The 11,410-nt window shown below is 42.9% G+C and overlaps 1 protein-coding gene across 2 annotated transcripts in view; it reads left to right on the forward strand.

Annotated features, from left to right (window-relative positions):
• The window catches only part of CA8 (carbonic anhydrase 8), a 212,338-nt gene that overhangs the window by 11,860 nt on the left and 189,068 nt on the right, over positions 1-11,410 (forward strand). The window lies entirely within an intron of this gene.

The following is an 11,410-nucleotide window of genomic DNA, read 5'->3' on the forward strand; positions in this document are numbered from 1 at the left end:
AGTAGAATGTCAGATTGCAATAAGAAATCGCTATCTCAGAGACAGGAATATGTGAAATGCATTCCACTAGCTTTTTCTTTTCCTTACAAAGAGTAAAGTGCATGGAAATATTTAATGACTTTAAGCGGAGGGAACACAAAACATCCAGCTCACATTTGGGATGGTCTTTCCTGGGGGTAAAACCTATGCCTCCTAGTGCATTTCGTCTCCTCATTGATTTCATCAGTTCGACCACACCCTGTCGTCTCACTCTGACCTGCAAGCCGTATCTGTTTGGCCTGCGAAAGCATTTGTAACCCTGGCCCAATAGCCTTAACCAACTACCAAATATTTTGATGAGTCAAAAACTCCCCTGAGTAATATTTCAATAGAGAATACCAATGTTTATCTCCCAAATTTTCCTTTTTCCAGCCTCTAAGACTGACCAATCCTCCTTCTGATGGACTTACCCAATTCAATCAAATTACCATCAAGTTCTGGCCCTGGGATTCAACCTGCATCTTTAGGTTGCTTCTGGTGAACTTCATTTTGCAGTATATTAAGCCCCCTGTCTCATTAATTACCTACCATGTGACCTAATGAAGACATTGATTCCATCTGAAATTCAGTTTCTTAATCTGTAGAATGGGGAAAATAATATCAAAATCATAGCATGACCGTGCAACGCAGAGGGTGTGTGAAGCTCTCAGTGTGTTATCTGTCATTTTCACTACCTGACTGTCATCATTACATGTTGAATGTTAGCCTGAACTCTCAGGGCACAAACTTACTTCCAAGTTCTTAGGAGAACCCTTGCTGTAAAATCTAATGACTATAATCTCAGTCACACGTGGTTCTGATGCTAAGAAAAAATGGGACAGTGGGCCCTGTAACATGAGCTTCAAAATTGAACTGAGGAGCAGTAATCTGAGAGATTTTTAAAAAATTCGGCAGGAAACGTGGTGTTTTCTTTCAGCAATAGATCCCTTTAGCATTCATGTAAAGCTCATGGATGCCTGCTCAGAATAATGGTATCAAAGGTACAAAAACAAAGGATTACAGAAAAAATTATATTAGAATTGTTATTAAAATATTTCCGGAACAAATTTGTGTTAGAGTAATATATGTGCTTCTTTTTTAATATATTAAAAACCAAGATCTAACAAGAGGTCTAATAATGGCTATAATTTAGCAGTTGGGATGAGTGTAAATGATGTGACAAGATGTTTGTATCAATTGTATTGTAAGATGACAACATCCGTATTTCTATTAGTGACAAATCGGTAGATACTGCTAATAGACCATGGTGCTGACAACAATCATAGTTGAATAAAATGTTAAATTTCAGTTAGAGTTAATACAAATAAAGATGCAAATTTCCCCCTATCCATATCTATGTAATCCACAGCCCCCAGATTAAGAACCTATATATCAGAGGGTGGTAAACACAGACTCCAAAGGAAGAGAGAATTTTTGAAGGACAAACTGATTGACACATTTAATAAAAAGATTAGAAATGATAAAGATGAAAATACTTATTGGGTTTATCATTTAGGAGTTCTTCAGTGGACATCGCCATTGAAGTTTCATTGGAGAAGTTGAGGGCATAAATCAGATAATAGTAGTTTAAGGATTAGTTGGGGAAGGGGAGTGCAAACACTAGAAAGTGGGGAAGTCAATGAAGGTGGCACTTTTTTTTTTTTGGCCAGGCCACATGGCTTGTGGGATCTTAGTTCCCCGACCAGGGATCAAACCCATGCCCCCTGGGTTTGAGGAAGCACAGAGTCTTAACCACTGGACTGCCAGGGAAGTCCCGGAGATGGCACTTTTAAGGAACTTGGCTGTGATGGGGCTGTGCCAGAGATAAGAAGTGCATTAGTAGGAGGGAGGACTTGGTTGATAAGAGAAGGTCTGGGCATAGTATGTATCTTGGGTAAAGAACCATAGAAAGGGAGAGTCAAGACAGAGGGAAAATGCGTGATGGGGAAAGAGGAGGTAGGAAGAGTCTGGACCAAGAGAGTGAAGGAATTCACCTTGGACTGAGAAAGGAACATCTCTTCTACTGAGAGGAGGGAGCTACACCAAAGACAGATGCAGAAGAAATCTGAAGTAAAGGACAGAAAGTTGGGAAAGTTTTGAAATAGAAATCGATGTCTTTGTCCTGCCCTTCACTGCCGCTAGCCCAAAGGGCCATGTTCTTTGTGTAGAGACAGCAGGACCTGAAAGCCTATGAAAGGTATTCTATCAGGTAGAGTACTTGCCATGGTAAAAAACAGGAAGTCCAACATTTGGGATTTGTTATTTAACTTCATTGACTTAAGGAATAAAGGTGATTTATTGCCTCATTCGACAAAAAAACTCCAGAGATGAGTGAAAAGTTTTACATGAAAAGTTTTACATGAAAGTTTTACATGAAAAATTCCAGGGTAAAAAAATCTGTTTCTTCCAGATATACTCTCTCCAGAGAGCTCCCTAGCAAACCTCCCCATACACATCATTTACCCAAGCTGCATTCTTTTTTAAAAAATAAATTTATTTTTATTTATTTATTTTTGGCTGTGTTGGGTCTTCGTTGATGCTCATGGGCTTTCTCTAGACGTGGTGAGCAGGGGCTACTCTTTGTTGCGGTGCGCGGGCTTCTCATTGCGGTGGCTTCTCTTGTTGCGGAGCATGGGCTCTAGGTGTGCGGGCTTCAGGAGTTGTAGCATGTGAGCTCGGTAGCTGCGGCTGGCGGGCTCTAGAGTGCAGGCTTGGTAGTTGTGGCGCATGGGCTTAGTTGCTCCGTGGCATGTGGGATCTTCGCAGACCAGGGCTCGAACCCGTGTTCCCTGCATTGGCAGGTGGATGCTTAACTACTGCACCACCAGGGAAGTCCCCCAAGCTGCATTCTTATTCGTGGACCACCACCTGTGGCAGAGAAATTCCACCCCATGGTTGGCTTACCAACCACTGCGTAAGTTCCTGAACTGTCATTAGCAGGAAACACTGTGCTCCCTATGGACCAGCTGTTCAAGCAGAGCCTTGGCATTCAGGTGTGTGTTGGGCATTTTGGGTCATTAGAATGACTGCAGGAGGAAGTTAGGGATGCAAGACATCCCAAGATGCATGGGACAGTTCAGAGCAAAGAGCTGGCCAGCCCCAAATGCCCATTGTGCCTGCTGCTAAGAAATGCTGCTGTAGACAGAGAAGCCCACCCTTGAATTTCACTGGCTTCATGAGGAGGTGTGGTATAATAAGAAATATATTTGGTATGTCCCCATTCCTAGCACAGAACTTCTAAAACCCTTGGAATTTCCTGAGCGATCAGAAAGTCTTTTGTTATTCATAAGAAGCCCATGTTTTGATCACACAGGAGTCTATGCTAATGAGGAGACTCAAGGCTGTGTCCCTACGTAGCCTCAGGATGGGGCTGGTCACCAGAAAGACTGAGTGATTAGAAGGTGAGACTTTCAGGCCCACCCAGCAACCTCTAGGAAAGGGAAGGGGTACTGCAGATTAAGCTCTATAAAAACTCTTGAACAATGAGACATTTGAAGAGCTTCTGGGTTGGTGAACACATGGAGGTGCTGGGAGAGTGGTGTACCTAGAGAGGGCATCTCTTTCATCTAGCTGTTCTGAGTAGTATCCTTTTATGAAAACCAGTTAAATGTTAAGTAAATGTTTCCCTGAGCTTTGTGAGTCATTCTAGCAAATTATCAGACCCAAGGACCCCTCGGGTTTCTGGGAACTCCAATTTATAGCTGGTCATTCAGCAGGTGGCCCCTGGACTTGAGACTGGATCTCAAGCAGGGGAATCTGGTGAGCCTGAGCCCTTAACCTGTGGGATGTGATGCTATCTCCAAGTAGATAGGGTCAGAATTGAGATAAATTTGTATGACACCCAGTTGATGTCCACTGACCTTTGGAGAATTGCTTGGAGATGATGGAAAACACCCCAGGAAGATATGGATACCTGAACAAAAGTGTGGAAGGAAGGGGAAATGGATTTAGGGGAGGCGGTCAACAACAGCTGCTATGGATATCATAGATCTCAGAAGCAGAGAGCCTGGGGCTTAAATCCTGGCTCTGCCACTGTGGAGCTGTGTGATCTTGAGCAGGTTAATGAATGTTTAAAAGCCTTACTTTCTTTAATAAGTAAAAATAGAATAATAAAACATACCTTTGAGACTTCTGAGAGGATTAATGAGAGAATGTATGCAAGGAGTCTGTCAAATGTTCTGGCCCCTAGAAGGGATTCAATGAGTATTGGTTTCCTTTCTTCCTGCTCTTACATGCATTAATTTCCAGGGTAGCTATCTGATAGGATCTGAAGGGATCAGTACCTTGCTATTTCCAGCAAATGTTTTTGAGGTGCTAATATCTTCTAATGAGAACATGAGCCATCATTTAAACCATTAGATTAGGAACATTACAGATGGTCCCAGCACAATGTGTTCGTGTCGCAGATGGCTCGTAATAGCAAGTCAGTAGTAATAAGCAAGGAGAGAAATATCAGTTTTAGCTCTGGGCTTTCAACTCCATCTTTTTTTTAAAAAATTATTTATTTATTTATTTGGCTGTGCCGGGTCTTAGTTGTGGCGTGTGCGATTTAGTTCCCTGACCAGGGATCAAACCCGTGCCCCCTGCGTTGGGAGCGCAGAGTCTTAACCACTGAACCACCAGGGAAGTCTCTCAACTCCTTCTTAAATATACTACTGCTGTAGAAAATAAATAAAATAAGTATGTACACATATGTTTGCCTTTCTATGTTTCACTTATTTTATTATTATTATTATTTGGCCACACCGCACAGCTTGCGGGATCTTAGTTCCCCAACCAGGGATTGAACCCGGGCCATGGCAGTGAAAGCACTGAGTCCTAACCACTGGACTGCCAGGAAATTCCCTCTGTATGTTTCATAATTAGGTGAAGATTCATAAGAAAATGACCTTCATTCCGGTTTTGAATGCATCTTCTTCCCTTCAAACACAGGCCGTTGTGCTTTCTGCCCTCTCTGGAAGATGACTCTTATTTTTCTTTCAGAGTCCATGTAAATGATCAATTCCTCTGGAAACGCCTTCCAATTTTCTAGGCTAGGTAGGACATTTTGTTTTTGTTCTCATAGCCTTGTGTTTTTGTTATCTATTAATGTGTTACAAACCACTCCCAAATTCAGTGGTTTTAAATACCAACAGGGTATTAATTACCATGATTATTTTTGTTGATCAGGTGGTTCTCATTTCTTCATGTGAACTTGACTGAGGTGCTGAGATAGCTGGAAGGTCCTGAGTCCGGCATATCATGCTGGACACTAGCTGGGAGTTCAAGGCCCTTGGTGATCCTCCATGTAGACTGTGCACTTATTCGTAGAATGGCAACTGGATTCTAAGAAAGTGCATTCCAAGAGGTCTAGTCCCATTGGGCAAGTGCTCATCAAACCTCTGCTGGCACCATGTATATCATGCCCCAAGAATCAAAATTAATTATGTAGCCAAACCATTGTCAACATGGAAGGGGATTGCACAAGGGCAAACTGCCAGGAGGCCTGGTTCACTGGGGGCCAAAGTCTACCACATCCAGTGAACCTTTCCTTCATAGGACTCATCATTGTTTTCAATTATATATTTATATGTGTTATTATTTTTCTCTCTCAATAGACTCAAAGATCCATGAAAACAGGATCTTTTTGTTTCTTTGCTAATTATTGTGGAGCAGAACCTTAAACGCAATTTAAAGGTTTTGAAGAAGCCCAAGTGACTGAGAAACTAATACCAGGTGCCATCATGCAGGTCTTGCAAAAGAGATTGGTCCCCAAATGGCCTGCCCACTGTCAGTTGATCACCTACCATCACACTGTTTCTAGGAGAATTGTAGGTATTCTGTTCTCCCTCTCATCTCAAGCCAAGGGAGAGGGATTTCAAAAATTATTTGGAGAACTTAACATGTGATCCTTGAATTTTGATGCACCATCCCTGCTGACATCCCTTTGTTTGCAGGCACCAAGGTTATTTGTGGGCATCAGACCCTGCAAGGGAATTGTCTCAGGAATGTCCTGCCAGGCATTCCCTCTGAATGAAGTAATCTGAACATGTCCTGGATGGACACCCAATGATGTCTTCTACCAAACAACATGAGCTACATTTTTTGAGTGCTTCTTATATTCAGGGATGTCACATACATTTTTTCTAATTTGTATGATAACACGGCAAGGTATGTAGGTTTCATTCACATTTTACAGATGAGAAAACTAAGTGAGGTTGAATTACTTGTCCGATGTCCCATAGCTAATAAATAGCAGAGCTGTTTCGAACCTGGGTCTGAATGTTTTCAAAATTCGTGTCTTTACATAGTACCCCACTGTCATAGTTCAGGCAGACATGGAGGAGACACATCTTCAGAGGCACACACGGAGACCAAGTTTGCACTATATTTGATAGGAATATCAAATATTCCTTCCTTATAAAAGGAAGGGGGGTAGAAGCAGCATTGGGCAGATGGAGAAGTTGCAATACAGGCTTCAGCGACCCTGCAGGAGCTCTGGAACACATTGTGTCCATTTGTGTGGCACCCTTCAGGTGGAAGACTGGACCTTCTACCTTCTGCCTTACTCAGGCAAGAGATGCACATTGCCCCTGTGCTAATTTTGTATCAACTTGACTGGGATACGGGGTGCTCAGATACTTGGCTAAACACTATTTCTGGATGTGTCTGCGGGGGTGTTTCTGGATGACATTAGTGTTTGAACTGGTAGCGTCAGTGAAGCAGATTGCCTTCGCCATGTGGGTGGTCATCATCCCATCAGCTGAGTGGCTGAATAGAAGAAAAGTGCAGGGGAAGGGAGAATTCACTTTCTGTGCCTGACTGTTGAGCTGTGATGTTGGTCTTGTGCACTTGGACTGGGACTTACATCATCAGCTCCTCTGGTTCCCAGGCCTTGTGATTTGGACTGGAATCGACACCACTGTTTTTCCTGGGCCTCTGCCTTGCAGATGGCAGATCATGGGGTTTCTCAGTCTCCAGAATCATGTGAGCCAGCATCTTGTAGTAAGTCAATCTCTCTCTCTTTGTATTATCTCTGTCTCTGTCTACCTCTGTCTCTCTTGGTTCTCTGGAGAACTCTGACTAATATACCCGGGAAGCACCTGTCCTCAGGGTGCTCTCTGCAGCTGGAACCAGTCTCAGAGTGGCTGGGGGCTACGTGCCAACTTCACAGCCCGCAGCTAGGCAGCACATCCTTCCTGCTCTTCACAGCACAGCCCCATGTCTACCACAGCTCTCAGCTATTAATTTTAATTTTGCTTTTGGTATTTTAACTTTTTGACTTAAAAAATATTGTTATTCATGTTTTAATAATATTGTTATCTTGAGATTCATTTAAAAGCTAATCAGATTTGAGCATGGACACCTATATTTAAAATCTGACTGCCAGTTAAAATGGTAAATTTTATGTTATGTATATTTTATAACAATAAAAAATATCTATGACTCCTACACATACCTATATGAGAGTCTAATTTCCTTATCATAGTCCATGAAACCTATCAGAGTCAGATCTTAAACTATATTTATAAGCTTCTACTACTGATCAGTCCCGCTCCATTTTTAGCCTCCCATCCCTGACTCCCCCTGCTTCTGGACAATGCTTCAGCGATACTCAACTTTTCACTGATCCCCAAATATTCCATCTTCTTCAGCTACTGATGTTTTGCACATCCTAGATTGTCTGCATCACGCTTCCTTGACTTCTCTGCCTGATGAAATCCTACTGACCCTCTTCAAGACAAAATGTAAATATTATTTGACTCTCTGGGCAATTTTGTTTGCTATATCCTTGTGTTTTCCTATTATGTAGCTTCTAAGGATTCTTGGTTTACGTATACATGCATGTGTATGATTGCGTTATACATACACGTTTCATCATTTGCACTGTATTAGGATGGTGTTGGCTGCAAGTAACAGAAAAATAGGTCTTGCCTCTCTATTGGCTATACCCCTTTAACCTATAATTCTGTTTTTGTCTGTTTGTTTGTTTCTTAAAATCTTTTATTTAATTTGTTACAATATTGCCTCTTTCCTGTGCTTTGGTTTTTTGGCCGCGAGGTATGTGGGATCTTAGCTCCCCAACCAGGGATCAAACCCGCACCGACTGCATTGGAAGGTGAAGTCTTAACCACTGGACTGCCAGGGAAGTCCCTATAATTCTGTTTAATGTAAACATTGCAAGTTCAGTGGTGGAGATGTTTCAGTTCTTAATTTACTTGACTTCAGTTCTAGTTATCTATTGCTATGTGTGGTACAATAAAGAATTTGTTTGATTTTTATCCAGATTGCTGGCATAGAGCTTCACAAATCCTTGGAATTTCCTGTATGATAGGAATGTCTTTCTTATGCTAATGAAATGAGTCATGATGGGCCCCCTAGATAGCTTCAGGATGGGGTCTCATTACCAGAAAGAGTAACCACAGGATTAGAAGGTTGAGCCATTCAGCGCCTCTAAGGAGGGGAGCTGGAGATTGAGTTCAGTCATGTGGTCAAAGATTTAATCAATCATACCCGTGGAATGAAACCCCAATAAAACCTCTGGACCTGAGACTTGGAGGATCTTACTGGCTAGTGAATACATTGATGTGCCAGGAGGGTGATATGCCCTCATTCCATGGGGAGAGGGCCGGGAAACTCTACATTGGGGACCCTCCTAGATCTTGCCCTATGTGCACCCATTATAATAAAACTGTAATCCTAAGTATGCCACTTTCCTGAGTTCTGTGAGTCACTCTAGGGAATCATTAACCCCGAGGGGGCTGTGGGAACCTCTGAGTTTGTTGTCAGTTGATCAGTAGTAAGCGTGGCCTAGGGACCACCCCCTACCCGACCCCCCCTTAGATATGCAGCTGGTGTCTGAAGTGAGAGTTGTCTTGTGGAGGACTTAGCCCTTAACCTGTGGAGTCTGTGCTAACTCTGGGTGGATGTGTCAGAATTGAATTGTGTCAGGATTGAATTGCCGTACACCCGGTTGGTGTCAGTTGGAGTTGACATGAAATACTCTGTAACTAACCATCCAAATATTAGCTGTTTAAAATAATTTTTAAAAATCATGATTTCTTAAAAAAAAAGAAAAAATCATGATTTCTCACAATTCTGTAGGTTGACTGGGCTCAATCGATTGGTCCTCCCTCACCTGAGGTCTCCCGTGCAGGTACAGTGAGACGGCAGCTGAGGCCCAGGCAGATGGTGCCTGGGCTGGGATGGCTGAGCATTTCTCTTATCATTAGCTCGGTCTTTCTCACAGTGTGGTGATCTTGAAGTAGTCAGACTTTTTACATGGTGGCTGGAACCTTCCAAGGGACAAGGATTGGAAGCTGCAAGTCTCTTAAAGTCCAGGCCTGAAAATGGGCACAGCATCATTTTTGCTGTATTCTACTGGACAAAACAGTCACCAAACCCACCTAGACCTAAGGGGAGGGGACATAGAACCCCACTTCTTGATGGGGTTCTGTGAGTACCAAATAACTGGCCATCTTTAATCTGCCTCATCCTCTCTTTGGCATTTCCCACTGTTTTCCACAAGCGATATGACATCATGTTCCCTGATTTTTCCTTTATCACTGACTCTTCTTCTCTAGTCTCCTTAAGTGCTATCTTGCCCCCACTATTTGAACGTCCTCTTCCTTTTTCTCTCTCACTGCTCATTTACCTTGGACTATTGTATCTACTCTTGTGACTCCAGTCACCACCTTTAGGCTGGTGATGCCTCAGATCTCTAAGGACGTCTACTCTAACCCTCTGACTCACATAGCCAAGAAGCCTTTACGACTCCTGGGAGAGGTATCTGGATAAGGCTTGTGCTCACCCACCCATGGGCAGAGCCACAAGTTTTGTCCAAAAGGCGGCCAGGTCTTCCTTGTACAGCTTTCCTGAGAGTCTCCTGCTTGTCCAACTGCACCACATTTGTGGCAACCTTCATGAATGACCTCCACAAATGACAGCCTAGGATGACACAGCTCATGGAACCCACAAGTGTCCAAAGGATGTGGCAAGGCTGACTGGCTGAATGAATGAGAATGATTTACACGAATATGTAAAATCTTTCACTGTAGAACCTACATTTAGTGCTTTCCAGATCCTTCGGCTATAAGAAGTGTAGACACAGTTTGTATGTTTCCATGAACTGCACTTCATCATAATTGCACTTTCACAGGTAAGAAAAGAACACCAGAGCAGCCAATGCATGACCCACAGCACTCATTTCTATAGAAACGGTGTTTAGCCATATCCTTTCTCACAGACCATGTGGACATGGCATTCAACAGTAAAAATAAGCTGGTAGTGGTTCCTGAAAACAAACTTAAAAACAGATAGATTTGAAAGAACAGCTTGCTTAACAAAAAAAGAAATAGACTATGAACATTGTTTAAGTAAATTCCAATTTTGTTATATGTATGTAACAGTTTGTGTTAATTTTGTTATATTTATACTTGAGTTCTGTGTTGGCAGACCATTTCTGTGTCACCCCACGTATTAACTCTAAGGGGCAAGGACCTATGTTTTGGAATATGGGTCCTCAATTGGTTTCTTTCCTATAATTGGCCCAAATCTGGGACTGGCTCTCCTCTTCAGTCTGTTGTATAAGCATCACAGTTTAAGAATGTACCACGATTCGGCATCCTCAGTCTGACACCATCTTCAGTGAAATCCAACAAACATTTGTAAGGCACTGTGTTCCATCCCGTGGAGGATACAAAGAGTCTGGGATGTCAAGATGAATGAGGGAGAGGGGAGTCACAGAAAACTGTGCAACAGTGCAGCAAGGCGACTGTGGCACACAGACACAGGCATGCTGCCCTGTGCAGGGAATTAACTGTCGCTTCTCATCTGAGGAGCGAGAGGGATGGGGAAAGGATTCCAGATGGAAGGAGCACAGTAGAGGCACAGAGCAGGAGTTCAGGCTGCGGCTGGGGTGAGGAAAGCCTTGGCTGGAGTACAGAGCATATGCAGGTGGGTACCAAGGAAACCGACTGAACAAAAATGGGGCGGGGGGGGGACATTGTGGAAAGCATCGTTCAGAGAGAGTTGAGTCATCAAGGCTTTTGAACATAACTAGGGCCCACTCCCAGCCCCCGTTCTGTGACTGTCTCCCGTGGAGTATCATGTCAGCCCTTGATTGCATGGGCGTCTTATTCTCACTCTTCCCTGATGGAAAAGACTCATTTAAAAATAAAAAGCAAAACAAATAAACCAAAAACCCTGTCCTTGAACTGAATCTCTTTCTAATAACTTTCTCCCTACACGGCCAAGCCCATCAGAACAGGCGAGAAGCTCTGAGTCTGAGTCCCCCACTTCTGATGTATCTATATATCACTATCTCTATATATCTGTAGGTACATTATCTATCTATCTGTCTATCTACACACACACACACACACACACACACACACACACACACACACACACA

Source organism: Monodon monoceros, unplaced genomic scaffold (assembly GCF_005190385.1).
Source record: "Monodon monoceros isolate NGI ecotype Baffin Bay Population unplaced genomic scaffold, NGI_Narwhal_1 Super_Scaffold_14, whole genome shotgun sequence".
Classification (NCBI taxonomy): Eukaryota; Metazoa; Chordata; class Mammalia; order Artiodactyla; family Monodontidae; genus Monodon; species Monodon monoceros.